Here is a 17,019-nt window from a genome sequence, read left to right as displayed (position 1 = left end):
AGTTGTAGATGATTGCCATATGAAACCCAGGCTACATCAGTCAAACTTGAGTTAATTCATAGATTGTCAATAGGTGACGTTAACGATACAGAACCTATTTAATTTAAATGTCATGGACAAAGTTTTAATCGGTTTGAGTTATTACATTCATCAAAACTGAAATATGTAACCACAGTTGAATGTTTTTGCTGTACATTCATCCTAAATCAAGCAGATATAGTTCCTGGGCTGCTAATCTGCATGTACAGTGCAGTGGGAATTTTAAAGAAATTAAACTGAACCCCCAAAACACTCAGCAGCACTCCTCACTGCAGTAAAGAAACACCCTGTGTTTTTGTAGCACGCTTACAGCAATTAAACAGCAGAGTGGAATTAGCAAAGTCCTGATGCCACATAGGCTTTCAGATCCGTCAACAATGTTGATTGATTTAGTATTTCTCAACAGAAAGCCACCTATAGAAAACTATGACAAAGATCAGGGCATCATTGATTTGATCTTGTCATTTTGTGTTAAGTGCCAGAAGTAAAGGCATCAGAAAAGGAACGTGACCACAGATTGGTAGAGTGAACCAACTCGGCAGCTTCTAAGGGCCAGTATGGATATGGTACATTGGGTTTAGTTAGCAGAGCACGAGTAAAAGTTTACTGCAGCATATTTGCACAGGGATCTGCAGTTTACTTTGCATTTACTGCACTTTATCATGGTTAACATGCCATTGACTGTTTGTTACTGTGCTTAACTGCATGTTGGTAGGCTTGTGCAATGCTTTAACACACTAAATGAACTGATAAGTAACTGAAAAAAAGCTGGGACTAATTTAAAGAAAACCTGCATTTCCAATTTTAGTGAAAGTTTCTGAAAATGTTTTTAAGGGGCAGAGTTCTTGGCTCCATTCAGAATAAGTGTTAGGCACTGTTCTTTATCTTAATTAACTGAGCTTTAGACACAGTCCCTTAGGCCTAAGTCTTCTTAATTAATGGAACTTTAGACATAGTCCCTTATTATTATTATTATTATTATTATTATTATTATTATTATTATTATTATTATTATTACACTATGTAACACAATTTTTGTTCCTGGGTAGTAAGTGTTATTTCCTAATTGCTTATGCCTCAAAAGTATAGAAAATGGCTATTATTCCCCACAAACTTTGCTTTTGTGACCAGGACAGTGATATTTTGAAATTTACCTATTTCCAATGAGAAAACGGGCGAATTTGTGTCTTTTCGTTCACATAAAGTCAGAAAAAAACAACATATGAATCCAAATTAATATGTATTTATACTAAAGTAATACAAAAATGACTACAAAAGATTTAGAAATGAGTAGTTTTTCGAGATTTACGATTATACTGTAAACCACTTTCACGAATCAGCCCCCAAATGTAGTCTCCCATCATGTTCTTGTTATACTGTCCTTGGTAGCAGCGTTCAAAGTCCAGTATATCCTGGTGGAAGCGCTCGCCTTGCTCCTCCGAGTACGCTCCCATGTTCTCCTTGAATTTATCAAGATGAGCATCAAGGATATGGACTTTGAGGGACATCCTACAGCCCATTGTGCCGTAGTTCTTCACCAGAGTCTCAACCAGCTCCACATAGTTTTCAGCCTTGTGATTGCCCAGGAAGCCCCGAACCACTGCGACAAAGCTGTTCCAAGCCGCTTTCTCCTTACTAGTGAGCTTCTTGGGAAATTCATTGCACGCCAGGATCTTCTTTATCTGTGGTCCGACGAAGACACCGGCTTTGACCTTTGCCTCAGACAGCTTAGGGAAGAAGTCTTGAAGGTACTTGACAGCTGCCGACTCCTTATCTAGAGTAAAACCGCCTTGGAGACCCATCAGGAATGCCACCATTTTGAAGTCTCCTATGACCTCCCAGCCATACTCATCATACTTCAAGGCGTCCAGCAAGGTCTTGATGCTGTTGTAATCCTCTTTGAGGTGCACCGAGTGAGCCAGGGGAAGAGACGGGTACTTGTTACCATTATGGAGCAGCATGGCTTTGAGGCTCCTGGATGAGCTGTCAATGAAGAGGTGCCACTCATTCTGGTTACAGGCGATTCCGATTGCCTCGAACAGACTGGTCACATTGTGGCAGAAGCAGAGCCCATCTTGACGGGTGAAGAAGCTGGAAAAAGGTTGGTGACGCTTCCTCTGATCTGCGACTTGCACACTTTCATCCAACAAGTTCCAATGCTTGAGCCTAGACGTCAAAAGCTCGGCATTGGACTTGGCGAGACCAAGATCTCTAATCAAGTCATTGAGATCTTTTTGGTTGGGGTAGTATGGGTTTCTCTCCTCAGCTCCACCTCTGAAATTGTCATCTGGATCTACAACGTCTTCCTCGCTCTCTGACTTGCTGCTCTCTTCTAAAGACGGTTTCTCTCTCTCCGGAGGAGTGGGTACGGGGAGCTCATGGCAGTGTGGCACCCGGGCGATGGATGAAGGAAAGTCCGGATACGTGATAGCAGGTGCATTCTTGCCAGTCCGACGTTTGGAAGGGTCCACCATGCAGAAGTAGCAGTTGCTTGAGTGGTCAGTGGGTTCCCGCCAAATTCTTGGGATAGCGAACTTCATGGTTCTCTTTTCCCCTCTGTACCATCCTACAAAAATACATTTATTCCACCCATGACTAATGTGTAAGAGATTCTCGCAACATTTTTCATATATGATATATTTTTTCAATAACATTGAAAATTGTAAAACATTTTAAAATTAAAAACTTTTAAAATTTTAAAAATTTTAACAAATTTTATAACATAAAATTCCGAGCAACAATTGTCCATCTTACCTTCCTGAGTTTTTTTGCAGTGCTCGCAGGTGAAATGAGGTGCCCAAATATGCCTTGTAGGCCTCACACATCTTAGCAGATGCTTCCACGGAGTACTTTTTCGTTCTTGTCTTGATAAATTGGCCGCAGACATAGCAAAATGCGTCTGCCGGATGCTTGCAGCCTCTTGATGCCATCTCAGAAAAATGCAGATATGTATCCACTTAGGCAGCTGGAACTAAACTGAACTGGTGGGCTTAAGGCCCCTGTATTTATACTACTATTTATATTACTGGAAAGTTCTAGAAAGTTCTAGAAGTTACTCCAAGTTTACTCAGCACTGAATCTATCTGGAATGTTCTGGAAAATAGGTAAATTTCAAAATATCACTGTCCTGGTCACAAAAGCAAAGTTTGTGGAGAATAATAGCCATTTTCTATACTTTTGAGGCATAAGCAATTAGGAAATAACACTTACTACCCAGGAACCAAAAAAAAAAAAAAAAAATTGTTACACGGTGTTATTATTATTATTATTATTTATTTCTTAGCAGACACCCTTATCCAGGGCAACTTACAGTCGTAAACAAAAATACATTTCAAGAATCACAGTACAAGTATTCATACAATTAAGAGCATGATAAAATACAGGTCTTCTTAATTAATGGAACTTTAGACAGTCCCTTAGACCTAAGTCTTTACGGAAGCTGAACTGGTAGTTGTGTATGGAAGGTGTTTAATAAAACATGGACCGGATCTGAGTCAGCACTAGATTTAAAAACATTAAAGGTTGTGTGTGTATGCAAGAGTCCACCCCACATTAAAAGGGTGCACACATTTCCTTTACATTACCCCCACATGCAGGGCAATCTGAAGATGTTTGAAGGGAAGGATGCAGTTATCTGTGAACACTTCAGTAAATACTGCTTTCCTGTGGGCTTTCTTTTATATATATAACTGTGGCAAAGTGGTAAGTAGTGCACAGGTGTACAGGTGATGCAGTGCTCAATACAATGACAAACAACAAAGTACTGGTGAAATGATGATGTTTATTTATAATCCAAATGTCACTTGACAACAGCAATAATAAAGGAGTACTGGCAATACACAACGATGTGCTCAGTGAAATAACCACGTAGTTACGTCCCGAAATAATAAACACAGTATAAATACACACAGAACACAAACACGATCACAAGTCCAGAGTGAGTGCTGAAGTGCAAGTGGTGAAATGCAATATATTAGTGAACACGAGTGCAGTGAAGTCCGGGTTGGGTGCTGGCCTTAATCGACAGCTCCTGGGTTGTGTTAGCCATCTATCAAGGACAAACAGAAACAGTTAGACTGACAAACAAACAAAACACGATAACACTCACGATTATTAATTACATCCATTAACCAACCAAAGGAACAGATCACTGGGCCACTTCCCCGAAATACCCTCAGTCACGCCCTCTTTCGGTGGCACGGCCAATCACGTATCCTCCAATCCGTGACTGACATATCGCCTACGCATTAAGGCCCCGCCCCCTTCCTGGATGGCTGGCTTCCGACTGACCCTGGAATGAACTGCCAAACCATCCATTATGGGGCACTCTGTTCCAGTTATACCGTGCCCTTACAGTTCAGAAGGGAGATGGTTGACTAGGATTCATTCGCTCTCTGTCACAATAACATATGCATTATTAGCTTTCATTCAATTAGTTGCATATTTAAAATAATATTACACATCTTTTACAAACAGCAACATGTGTTTATTGTATTCATATAATAGTTTTTTTTTTCTGTATGATTGACATATTAATTTATATGTTTTCTCCACTCCAGTTTATATGATTAGAATGGATATCCTTTGCATTCTTTCATTCATAACTTTGAAATGCTCAGTCTGAATTCCAAGTTAGAACTACAAGAAATCAAACCACATCCCATTTTATGCACACTGTGTTCAAATGTGTTAAGCACATGTAACAGGCAGTGTTGTGTGGTACGCTGCCGTTATGGATTCTGTCCAGTCCCCTTCCAGTGAGATGAGAGGAGGTTAAAAGTTATTTTGCATTGTGGTAAAGACGGTTGCTTGCGGTGTGCAGTGTTGCCGGTTCGTGCCCAGCCTCAGCCCCGTTAAGGACACCATAGGTACCTGTTTATTGATGAGGCCAGTCACTTTATTAGCTGAATTGGGACTTTAAAAATGTAAACCATGTATGTCATATAAATCCACCTTTTCTCCAATTAATTGTTAAAGACACAGAACACTACTTAAGCACGAGAACCCCGATCAGATGACATTATTGCCTTCTAGTTGATCGCATTGGAAAATATTAGTTAAGTAACAGACAAGGACAAGGTCAACTACCAGTGTAATGCCCAATAATTAGTGTTTAATTATGATTAGAGACTGATATTTAAAAACATTTTTAATCTCCAACTTACAGGTTTAGTTACCCTTTCAAGGTTTTGCTTTCTGTCCATTTTGTTGTTTTATTTTTATCCTAGAAATTTTATTTGAACGCTCTGCCCTACAATGCTGCATCCTTATTGGAGGAGGTAAGTTGCAGTGCAGACAGGAGCCGTACACTCTCCTCCTGTTAGAGTTTGCAGGAATCAGATTTCATTGCTTAAACTGGACGCTAATCAAGATTTTAGAAGGTGTCGGCTAAATAGAGAAACCGTTGATCATCTCTGTAAAGGACTCTGTTTCATTTGAATAATTCTATTTTAATCTCAACCCTGGTCCTCCATCACCTTCCATCATCAAGTTATTGGAGTTACATGGGCTTTAGATCAGAAGTACCAATAATAGAGAGAACATGACAAAACCTATACTGTATCAGAACAGCATGTAAAACGTTTTCTCTGGAGATAGTGTTCAGATTCTGTCTGGTACAGTCGGTGAGATGAGAGGATGTTAAAATGACAAACCCTATACTGTATCAGAACAGCGTGTAAAACATTTTCTCTGGAAATAGTGTTTGGATTCTGTCTGGTACAGTCAGTGAGATGAGAGGATGTTGAAATGACAAACCCTATACTGTATTAGAACAGCGTGTGAAACGTTTTCTCTGGAGATAGTGTTCAGATTCTGTCTGGTACAGTCGGTGAGATGAGAGGATGTTAAAATGACAAACCCTATACTGTATTAGAGCAGCGTGTAAAACGTTTTCTCTGATTCTGTCTGGTACAGTCGGTCAGATGAGAGGAGGTTAAAAGCTCTAAAACCACGAATGTAGACGAGCCTGGCTCTTCTGCATTGTGTTAAGATGCTTGCTTGCTTTGTGTGGGGTCACCACCCTGTTACACATACAGTGCAGATGTGATTTGACTCTTATGGTTGTCTGTTAAAAACCTGCTACTAAACCTTGGGGCAACCAAACAATGTGTACCTTTATTCATTTTTAAATCCAGTAGATCAGATTTTTTTGGAGAAATATCCTGTTCACCCTATAGTAAAAAATTGAACTAATTAAACTGTATAAACCCTTGGGCAATATCCTAATAATACTACTACTACTACTACTAATAATAATAATAATAATAATAATAATAATAATAATAATAATAATAATAATAATAATAATAATAATTCTCTGACCTATATAATCAAAGATATTGGAAATGACACAAATCCTATCACATTAAAGGGTTCTCTTGTTTATTAAAGTGGTTCTAGTTGACAGAATAATTCCATTCAATTCACTAATTCTTGCCTGTTGTGTACTTCCATTAACTGATATGTTCTGAAAGAAACATGCACGGTATTTTAAAAATGTGATAGTGTCTACAGTAAGGTTAAGAAATCTCTGTTTGCAAGCCTTACTTTCAACAAGTCCTGCACTGCCTTTCAAACCCTGGCCACATTCTGTAAGCAACCTGGAGAATACTGCAAATGTCAGTGTTCATTTTAATGAAGACGATTTCAAAATACACAACATCAAAGATTCAGAAAAATAGACTGGACAGGAGAGGAGTAGATAGAGGTATATGTTATGGATGGACTAGAAGTATAAAAAAAAAAAAAGATTTATCTCAGACTATTAACCAAAGCACTTTGGGGAGAGCTGGTAGGTAAAAGCACTAAAATATTTTCTGTTGGGGTATGTTACAGAGCCCCTGGAATAGAAATGATAGCAAATTATTATAGAAGCAATTAATAATGCAGAGGCAGGAATACTGTAATCATGGCGGATTTCAATTTACCAGTATGAACTGCGAAAATTTTGTGGGATGTGGTTTTGAGAATAAAACAAACAAAAAGAAAAAATGTTTGTGTCCTTCTTAGATCAGATCATGTAGTGCTTGTCTTCTGTTGTTAAAGATGTATAAACAATGATGAGTATATAGTCAGTATATTTTTCTAATAGTTTATAAAAATATTTGAATGAAACAGAATGTGGTATGAAAGGTCCAGCATGTTGTGTCTTTTTTATTTTTTATGAAAGCAAAGCACTTTAAAATCTCTATATGTTAAAGTACATGAGTCAGCCATTGGTGTAGACTTTAGAGCAGAAGATTAATTTAGTCGTTCAGTCGTTCATCTATACCAGTCCATGTCTTTTCAACAGGGGGAGTCATAATTTTACAACAATCAAATTTGAGATTTTTTGTTTTTATTGCTGGGAACATAAGGTATTTCCCAAGCATTTCTCACACACACACAACCGGACCATGAACAATTGTTTACCTTAAAGAAACTTCTCCATTACAGTCTTTCTCAATCGCTAAAGCACAGTTACTGATACTATTAGCACAATTCTCAAAACAGTTAACACAAACACCAAAACAGTTGAGCGATTTGCAAAACATCAAATACAATTGCAAAATGAAGCAAACAGGGGCTCCTGAGTGGCGCATCCGGTAAAGACACTCCACCTGGAGTGCAGGATGTGCCCTATAGCTTGGAGATCGCCGGTTCGAATCCAAGCTATGCCACTGCCGACCGTGGACGGGAGTTCCCAGGGGGCAGCGCACATTTGGCCGAGCACTGCCCAGGCGGGGTGTGGTTAGGTCGGCTGGGGAGTGTCAATGTTATTGTAACAGAATCCACAGGCCTGGTTAACAACCTCCCCTCATCCCTCTTATTCACCACTAGCAAGAAGGATCTTTGAACAGGCAACTAGCAGCCCTCAAATGACATCAACGTTCCTCACCTGGCATGTGTATATACATTGCTATGCAAAAGTCTTAGACATGTTGCATTTTTCTACTCTAACCCTAACCCTAACAATTTACTCAAAGCCTCCACTTGTGTTTTCTACTATTAAAACAACCTTGACTTGCATAAAGAAGGACAAACATTGAGTGAAATAGCTCGCATGGACAAGGTGTTGAGTGACGCAAATTGAATTGGCTTGCTTGCTTTACTCACCACATGCCTGATGAGGAGGGCTTTATCGCTAAAATGCACATCATGAGAAATAGGTGGTTTACAGTTTGAGAAGAAAGCTGTTTGATTTGTTTCGGGTGCTTGGAAGCTTCAATGCAAATTGGAGCCATATACACTTTTGTTTGGCTGCTTATGGTGACAAAAGAACAGAAAACTATCAGATTTGTGACAAACGCTGTAGGCTTAGCATGACACAGTTCATATTTATTACAACTTTTGCCATTTCATTAAGTGTGAGACACGATTTCGGATTTTGTAAACATGCAATCGAAGGGAGCTGAAACCAGTATTAAAGTTTGAGACATTCATGGCTTGACACCAGATCCCTCAATGATAACCTTTAATTGTCTGGTGTGTGTGAGCAAATAAAATAACACCAGTGACACTTGCGGGTCACTGTTCCCTGGCAGCTGATAATCTTCTGACACAGAACTATGCCTGCCCTACTTAGAAAGCAACAGCTGAATAACAAAGAGCTGACACAGGCAATGAAGCACTTGAAATATGTGCCTGTGGATGGAGTGGGACGGAGCACCCTGTCTGATTGAAAAGTCTGGTACAGCCGGAGGTAGTCTGGTGTCAGGCTGTCCCCCGCACCTCAGTTTTGTCTACACATTCTCAGCCAGGGTCTGTGGACGGAGTGGGATGGAGCACCCCGTCTGATTGAAAAGTCTGGTACAGCCGGAGGTAGTCTGGTGTCAGGCTGTACCCCGCACCTCAGTTTTGTCTACACATTCTCAGCCAGGGTCTGTGGACGGAGTGGGACGGAGCACCCTGTCTGATTGAAAAGTCTGGTACAGCCGGAGGTAGTCTGGTGTCAGGCTGTCCCCCGCACCTCAGCTCTGTCTACACGTTCTCAGCCAGGGTCTGTGGACGGAGTGGGACGGAGCACCCCGTCTGATTGAAAAGTCTGGTACAGCCGGAGGTAGTCTGGTGTCAGGCTGTCCCCCGCACCTCAGCTCTGTCTACACGTTCTCAGCCAGGGTCTGTGGACGGAGTGGGACGGAGCACCCTGTCTGATTGAAAAGTCTGGTACAGCCGGAGGTAGTCTGGTGTCAGGTTGTCCCCCGCACCTCAGCTCTGTCTACACATTCTCAGGCATGGTCTGTGGACGGAGTGGGACGGAGCACCCTGTCTGATTGGAAAGTCTGGTACCGCGGGAGGTAGTCTGGTGTCAGGCTGTCCCCCGCACCTCAGCTCTGTCTACACGTTCTCAGCCAGGGTCTTGTCTGTGAGGTGCTGTGCTGACTGATGGGTCATGAGACTGAGCTTTGTGCACATGAAGCAGCTCCTGGCGCTCTGTAATTCTCTGCTTTCTATAGGAGAGGCCTCATCCCCCCAATGCAATGATCTCCAGTGGCAATGCAGTGGCACCGCAGTGGAAATCTATAGGTTCAAACATGCAATGATAGCACAAGGGTAGTCATATGAGGGATTGGTGTAATGTTATCACACTGGAAACAATGTCCTCTTTTGTTAATGGTATCACAGGGGTAATCCATTGCAGTGTGGACATTCCTTAGCACAAGTTCTTGAGACTATAGATCATATGGACATGCATACTACAGTACTGACAGCTCATTGAAGACTATATATTATGGAGCACTTGTCCAGTCCTAATGCAAATATGCATGATACTATGCATGAACATTTGCAATAATAATAATAATAATAATAATAATAATAATAATAATAAAAATAATAATAATAATAATAATAATAATAATAATAATAATAATAAAGTTATATTAAGTCAGGTAGAACTCAGGTACTGTATATGACTGATAAATATGACTGATAATAGTGTGACAATAACCAAAGTGATATTATCAGTAGCTTGTTCTCATTTACTCCTATTATTTTCTTCTTTTTTAATAAATATTTTTATTACATTTTTAAATAACGTACATGCAATCTTATAATACAAACATATTCTCAAATATATAACGTTAACATTCATACATGTATCAATCTAAACCCACACCCCACCCCCATACTTCAGTAAGAATTATTACATCATAGGACTAGCATGATAAAACACGTTACAACATGTTTTAAAAGTCCCTGTACTGAGCCGACATTTATATATCTAAGATATCTAGGGCTTCTGCTTTTTTGTTTTTATTAATTCCATTTTTGGTGCTTTTTTTTAAACTATTTTTGAGTTTCGGGGCTGTGACAGGATGGCTGACGTGGTGACGTCAGGCCAGATGCAGGAAGAAAACAAAGGCAGGTACTGCAGGGCAACAAATACAGTATTTAAGCAAAAACAGTGCTCACAGAGCGAAATAAATATTCAAACAAAAACAAATCACAAACACTAAACAAAACACCAAACACACAGGTCAGGCTGGGCAGATCGCTTTCACTTATCCTATGTTGGTCTTTTTTTTACTTTTCCTTTTTCTCCTCGCTCTCTCTCATTCTCTCCTCTTCTGAACACCCACCCCGAGTGCAGAGAGCCGCAGGCTTTTATTTACTATGGCCGAGGGGTTAACTATCAATTATCTCATTACCCCTCGGCCACAATCTGCACAAGTTTTTTAAATACTACTCGCAGAGGACGAGCTGACGACCTCGCCTCTGCCAGAACACATTTAAATGAAAATAAACAAAACATATGGCTTCGCTGTCACATTTATAAAACGATAACAAAACACGGCTATGCCATCATATTTATAAATAAATAAATCATAACAATAACAATAATAATAATAATAATACTACAACAAAACAAATACAAAATAATAAATTGCACAGGGGCAGAGGGGTACCCCGTTCTAAAAATAAATAATACATTGTCTGGTAGAGCCTCTCCAGCTGTCATGCATACAGCATTAGATGGAAGTTGGACATGTCTCTTGTTATTTTCTAGTGGGGACATTTCCTCGTGATGATGAGACGTGGAGGGCACATTAACATGAGCAGTATTAAAGGAGTTTGACGGCATGTTGTTCCTTGTAACTGAAAGCATTTCCTTTCTTGTGTCCTGGCTTGGATAGTCAGCATTAACTTCTTTGAGTTTTCAAAACACAATATAATTGAAGAGAAAGCACCATGGTGTAATGCCAAGTGCTATGGGCTGACTAAATGCAGTCTGAGATCAGAGAACACTTTGACATGATAAGAAAACCCTGGACGCTCCCAACAGAACAGAACCACTTGCCAGCCTGACACCGACTGTCAGCCCCTCTAACAGTGTGTAAGATCTGCTGTCTTGCCGAGCATAAGAAGGGCATTTGGTTTGGAAAGGGTTACAGTCTGACATCTGCATGTTAGCAAGCAAGGGGGGGACACTGCATTGATGGGCTGAAGTTGTGTTGTGTAAAAAAGAGTAATGCTTCCCTGCTCTGGGGAATTGACAGAGCAAATTAAGCCAGCAACCCTGTAAAGTGGATAAGTGTCTTCTCTGGTCAATATTACACGTAGGAGAAGCAGTGTGGTGGACATACAGTAAATGCACATTTTAAAGTAGCTACTGTGGCTGTCAATCAACATTTCATGAAGTTAATTGAGATTTTAGGTGCTTATTTGCTACAGTGCTTGACATTTTGTTGATATCTTCATTCCATACATTATTTTTCTGAAGATGTCTATGGATTTGTTGAAGTATTGGTACAACCTGGACATGTGTAAAATAAAAACTGAACAATTTCAAAACAGAACTGCTCAGTAGTTATTGCTACCATAAATGACAAGTATCTCAACATTTTTAACATTGTTAGCATAGACAATGCTGTGCTTAGGCACACAGCTCCACAATGATCATAAATGTTTTTTTTTATTATTATTTGGTCAGTTAATGTGATTATAATATTTGGGCTTTTACCTTCAATACCTAACAAAACACAAAGACTGCCAACCACGGGGCTCCCTTGTCTTTTTCATTTACACATCGAAATATCTTGGAATTCAGAAACCAAGTGAATAAGAGAACTGTAATCTGCATTCCAGCTCAATGGCATAGCACAAGCATCTGAATAGCTAACACCGTACACATGTACATTACAAATTGTTGTCATTTATCTTTACAGTATATAACGTCTTACATAATCTGTGAAGTATTTCTAAATGACACTGTGTACAGTATGTGTGTGTGGAGAAGGGTATTGCTCATGAGCAAAAAACTGCATGTGCATCTATTTCTTTTTGCATACCAGCGTTACTGACTGAAAACATCAGGATCTTTTACCTCCTGTCTGTCAGCTAATATCTCCTAAACCTGAACAGTATACATAGCTGCTACACTTAATCAAAATAACAAGCAGCAATCATTTACTGCAAGGGATGCACTTCCCAGTAATTAACAGCAGAGACCTTGTGTACCATTGCCTTGGAAACAACCCTACCCCCCACCACTGCCTCCTGGAGTAGATTGGATGTGCCTTCAATACTTCAGAACCAGTAGATGTACTCTGAAAGCAGGACTTATTTTCATGTCCATAAGTATGATTAGCTCTTTACTGTATGTGCACGAAAGTTGGTTGGCAAGTTATTGATTTTGCAACAACACTTCAGTTCAGCCGCCCCTGTTCAATCATCTCCGATTGTAAGCTGGGAGAGAGAGAGAGAGAGTTAGAGAGAGAGAGAGATATGGCAGGAGCTACTGAAGACTCAAACAGCAGGTCTACTGAAATGCTGCCTGTTTTATTCGACTGTTCGAATGCTGTTCTGTGTTAAACAGTAAAACAGTTTTATTGCACATAAAGAGCTGTATACTGTATAGTAAGTTATCAATTACAAGAGCTACGGTGGCATCAGGACAAAGGGGATACAAGGTAGCTTGTGGGGCATTTTGATCAACACATGTCAGCCGGGATACGTTACAGCTGGAGTTTACTATATATATATATATATACATATATAGGCACTGTCTGTGAGTGAAGTACTCTTGTAGAGACCTTGCTTGATGGACAGCTCAGAGCTATTCGGGAGCTGTTTAAGACTACATGTTCTGAACTGCATTCCAATTCTATTTCACAATCGCAACACTGAGTGAATATAAAATGGAGTGTGGAATTGGAATGGGGCGTGCCTGCTTGGTTTGATTGATGGGGTTTAAAGACTCATTACTTTTATGATGTTTACTAGCAAAAAGCATGACCACTGTGTACCTGCACCTCTAGATCTGGGACAGCGGCCTTCTAGATGTTGATGAAGATGATGGGACAACCATCAATATTAGTACAGCTAGTTTAGAGATGACCTATACAGTGTAAAAAACAATTATAAGCTGTTATGTTTATTGTATAACCTATATTCGGCTCTATACAAAAACTAGAACACTCAATAATGTTACATAAATTTCATTGATTACAATTCTTGCTCAATGTTAAAATCAGTAATGTGTGTATGCTGATTTTGCACATATTGACGTGCGGTGAAGAGTATGGAACAACCCTGAATATTAGGGCAGTTAGATTAAAGGTGTCATATACAGTTTAAAAAACAAACAAACAAACCAAACAAAACAAAACAAAAAGTTATAATATGATACTGTATTTAAGAAGGTGTTATTGTATAAGCTCCAATATCATCTCTATACAGAAATTAGAAAACACTCAATAGTGGTACATTTCGAAATACTAGAAGAACTGACTGACATCTGTGTCTGTTAAGTTGCTGCTGAGTTTTATGTTTTATGACTGATTATGTGTTTTTAACTCCTTATTTATTGTGTTTGATGTTGTTTGCTGTGGTGGTGGAAGCCTCTTGCCAGACCATCGTTGTGAATGAGAATTTGTTCTAATTGACTCATCTGGATAAACTAAGGTTTTGATTGATTTAACTTTTGACTAACGCTGTGACTTTCTCAGTGTTCAAATCCGGAATGTGCGATGTTGCACATATTGATATGTGAATGGTGCTAGTAACAGCAGATCACGTAAGCAAGAGAAAAAAGTCAAACAAATATATTTTTTTAAGATGGCAAATTATCCAAATGCTCTACTCTGTAGGAAAACGGGATGATACGTTTGATACAAGAAAAAATATTCAGATGTTAGGAACAACAAAAAAAAGGAAAAAAGCATCGTACATTAAAAAAAAAATCAAAATGTTTGTATTTTCTCATATTAAAATATATATATTTTTTCATTTTCTTGAGACAAAACCCCCCTGTCCTTCAGAGTATTATCCACCCTTGAGCTCTCTGTATGTGATCTTGCCCTGGCTGCACAGCAGACTGCTGTTACACGCTGTGACATTCTCATACAGACGTGCACATGCACCCAGACTGTACAAACTCAACATGTCACTTCCATTTTCTTTTTATTCCTGCACACTTTATTATGCAACCATAGAAGCTATATAGGTTAGCAAGATATGTTATGTGCTACACAAAGATACTCTTCCAAACAGTGGTGTAAAAAGCTGATATTCTTGTACAGAACTGAAAGCATAATTTTTATGGATGCAGATTCTGTATTAATTTTGTATTCTATAATAACCTTTAAGTGTCATTCAGAAAAAATATATATATATATATATTTGAACAGCATTTGTGAAGCTGCACTGATGAGATCAAATATCAGAAAGATGATAGCTGCCATGCTTCATCAGAGCAACGCCCTGTCTCCTGATATAACCCAGTGGCAGAACACAGATAGTGGCAAAGCACAGATAGTGGTAGTGCACAGATTTGCCATTGATATCCTTTATATATCTTCTCTACCTGCATGAAAACCTCTGGGTGTGAGACTTTCAATTTTCAGTCAGTAATTGGTGATATAGAAACAATAGGCACTCATGTGAAAAAGTTAGACTAAATATGGAGTTTAGGTGAACGTAAATCATTTTGCAAAGCCGTAAATACTCAAGAAAAACATGTTTATTTAGATTAACTTTCTGCTCTTTAAATGGTTAAAAGCGAAGTAACTTCACAACACATTTTCATACCATTCTTCACACTGTCCCCTTACCTTTCTATGATGCTTGCAATCCTTCCGAGTGGTTCTCAGTGTAATTGGTCAGATGTACACCTGCGTTAAAGAGTCTTGACGAGGAATTGTGGAACTGCTATACAATGCATTGCCTTTCATCACAAGGATCCCAAAGTGCTTCAGACACGCACACACACGCACACACACGCACACACAAGCACACACACATGCACACACACATGCAGACACACACACACACACGCACACACACACGCAGACACACACACAGACACATACACGCACACACATGCACACACACACGCAGACACACACGCAGACACACACACAGACACATACACGCACACACAAGCACACACACACACACATGCAGACACACACACACACGCACACACACACGCAGACACACACACGCAGACACACACACAGACACACACACGCACACACATGCACACACACACGCAGACACACACACACACTCAGATACACACACACACACACACGCAGACACACACACACGCAGACACACACGCAGACACACACACAGACGCAGACACACACACACACGCACACACACATGCAGACACACACACACACATGCACACACACACGCAGACACACACACGCAGACACACACACAGACACATACACACACACACATGCACACACACACGCAGACACACACGCAGACACACACACAGACACATACACGCACACACAAGCACACACACACACACATGCAGACACACACACACGCACACACACACGCAGACACACACACGCAGACACACACACAGACACACACGCACACACATGCACACACACACGCAGACACACACACACACTCAGATACACACACACACACACGCAGACACACACACACGCAGACACACACACAGACGCAGACACACACACACACGCACACACACATGCAGACACACACACACGCAGACACACACGCACACACGCACACACACACGCAGACACACACACAGACGCAGACACACACACACACACACACATGCAGACACACACACACGCAGACACAAACACATGCAGACACACACACACACACGCAGACACACACACAGGCGCAGACACACACACACACGCAGACACTCACACACACGCAGACACACACACACGCAGACACACACACACACACACGCAGACATACACACACATACAAACACACACAGACACACAAACACACACATACAGACACACACAGACACACACACACATACATGCACACACACACGCAGACACACACACACACGCAGACACACACACACATACAGACACACACAGACACACACACACACAGACACACACAAGCACACACACACACAGACACACAGACACACAGACACACACACGCAGACACACACACACACACACAGACACACACACATACAGACACACACAGACACACACACACACACACACAGACACACACAAGCACACACACACACACACACACAGACACATACACACACACGCACACGCACACATGCATGCACACACACAAAATGAACAATTAAACCATTACATTAAAAAAAACATTTAATACAACAGAAATTAAAAAAGAGCTACAAAATGTGGTTTTAATTGTAAAATTAAATAAACTAAGATTTTAAAAAAGCCAGTTTGTAAAAACAGAATAATTAAAAACAGTCTAATAAAACACATGGAAAACGTAATTAAAAAAAGGACAAAAGAACAGGAAAACTAAGATGGGAAAGGGTAGTGTAGGGTAGATCTGCCGAGGTGTCTTTATAGCAGTAATAACCCTCGTGTGCACAGCAGCGTGTTGCCAGCAAAACAAAAGGAAACCTCCGCAGAAATGGCAGATCACTAGATATTGCTGTCTCTCACTAAAAATATACTGTGGTTGATCCAGCCTGTGTCACTAATATATATACAGACGTGCTCAAATTTGTTGGTACCCCTCCACAAAAAACGA

At 40.2% G+C, this 17,019-nt stretch overlaps 1 protein-coding gene across 1 annotated transcript in view; it reads left to right on the top strand.

The window, feature by feature from the left end:
• Positions 1 to 17,019, top strand: part of LOC117400283 (sodium channel protein type 4 subunit alpha-like) — a 165,461-nt gene that overhangs the window by 9,349 nt on the left and 139,093 nt on the right. The window lies entirely within an intron of this gene.

Source organism: Acipenser ruthenus, chromosome 4, assembly GCF_902713425.1.
Source record: "Acipenser ruthenus chromosome 4, fAciRut3.2 maternal haplotype, whole genome shotgun sequence".
Taxonomy (NCBI): Eukaryota; Metazoa; Chordata; class Actinopteri; order Acipenseriformes; family Acipenseridae; genus Acipenser; species Acipenser ruthenus.
The sequence above is the reverse complement of the archived record's forward strand: the minus strand, read 5'-3'. Positions and strand labels throughout refer to the sequence as shown.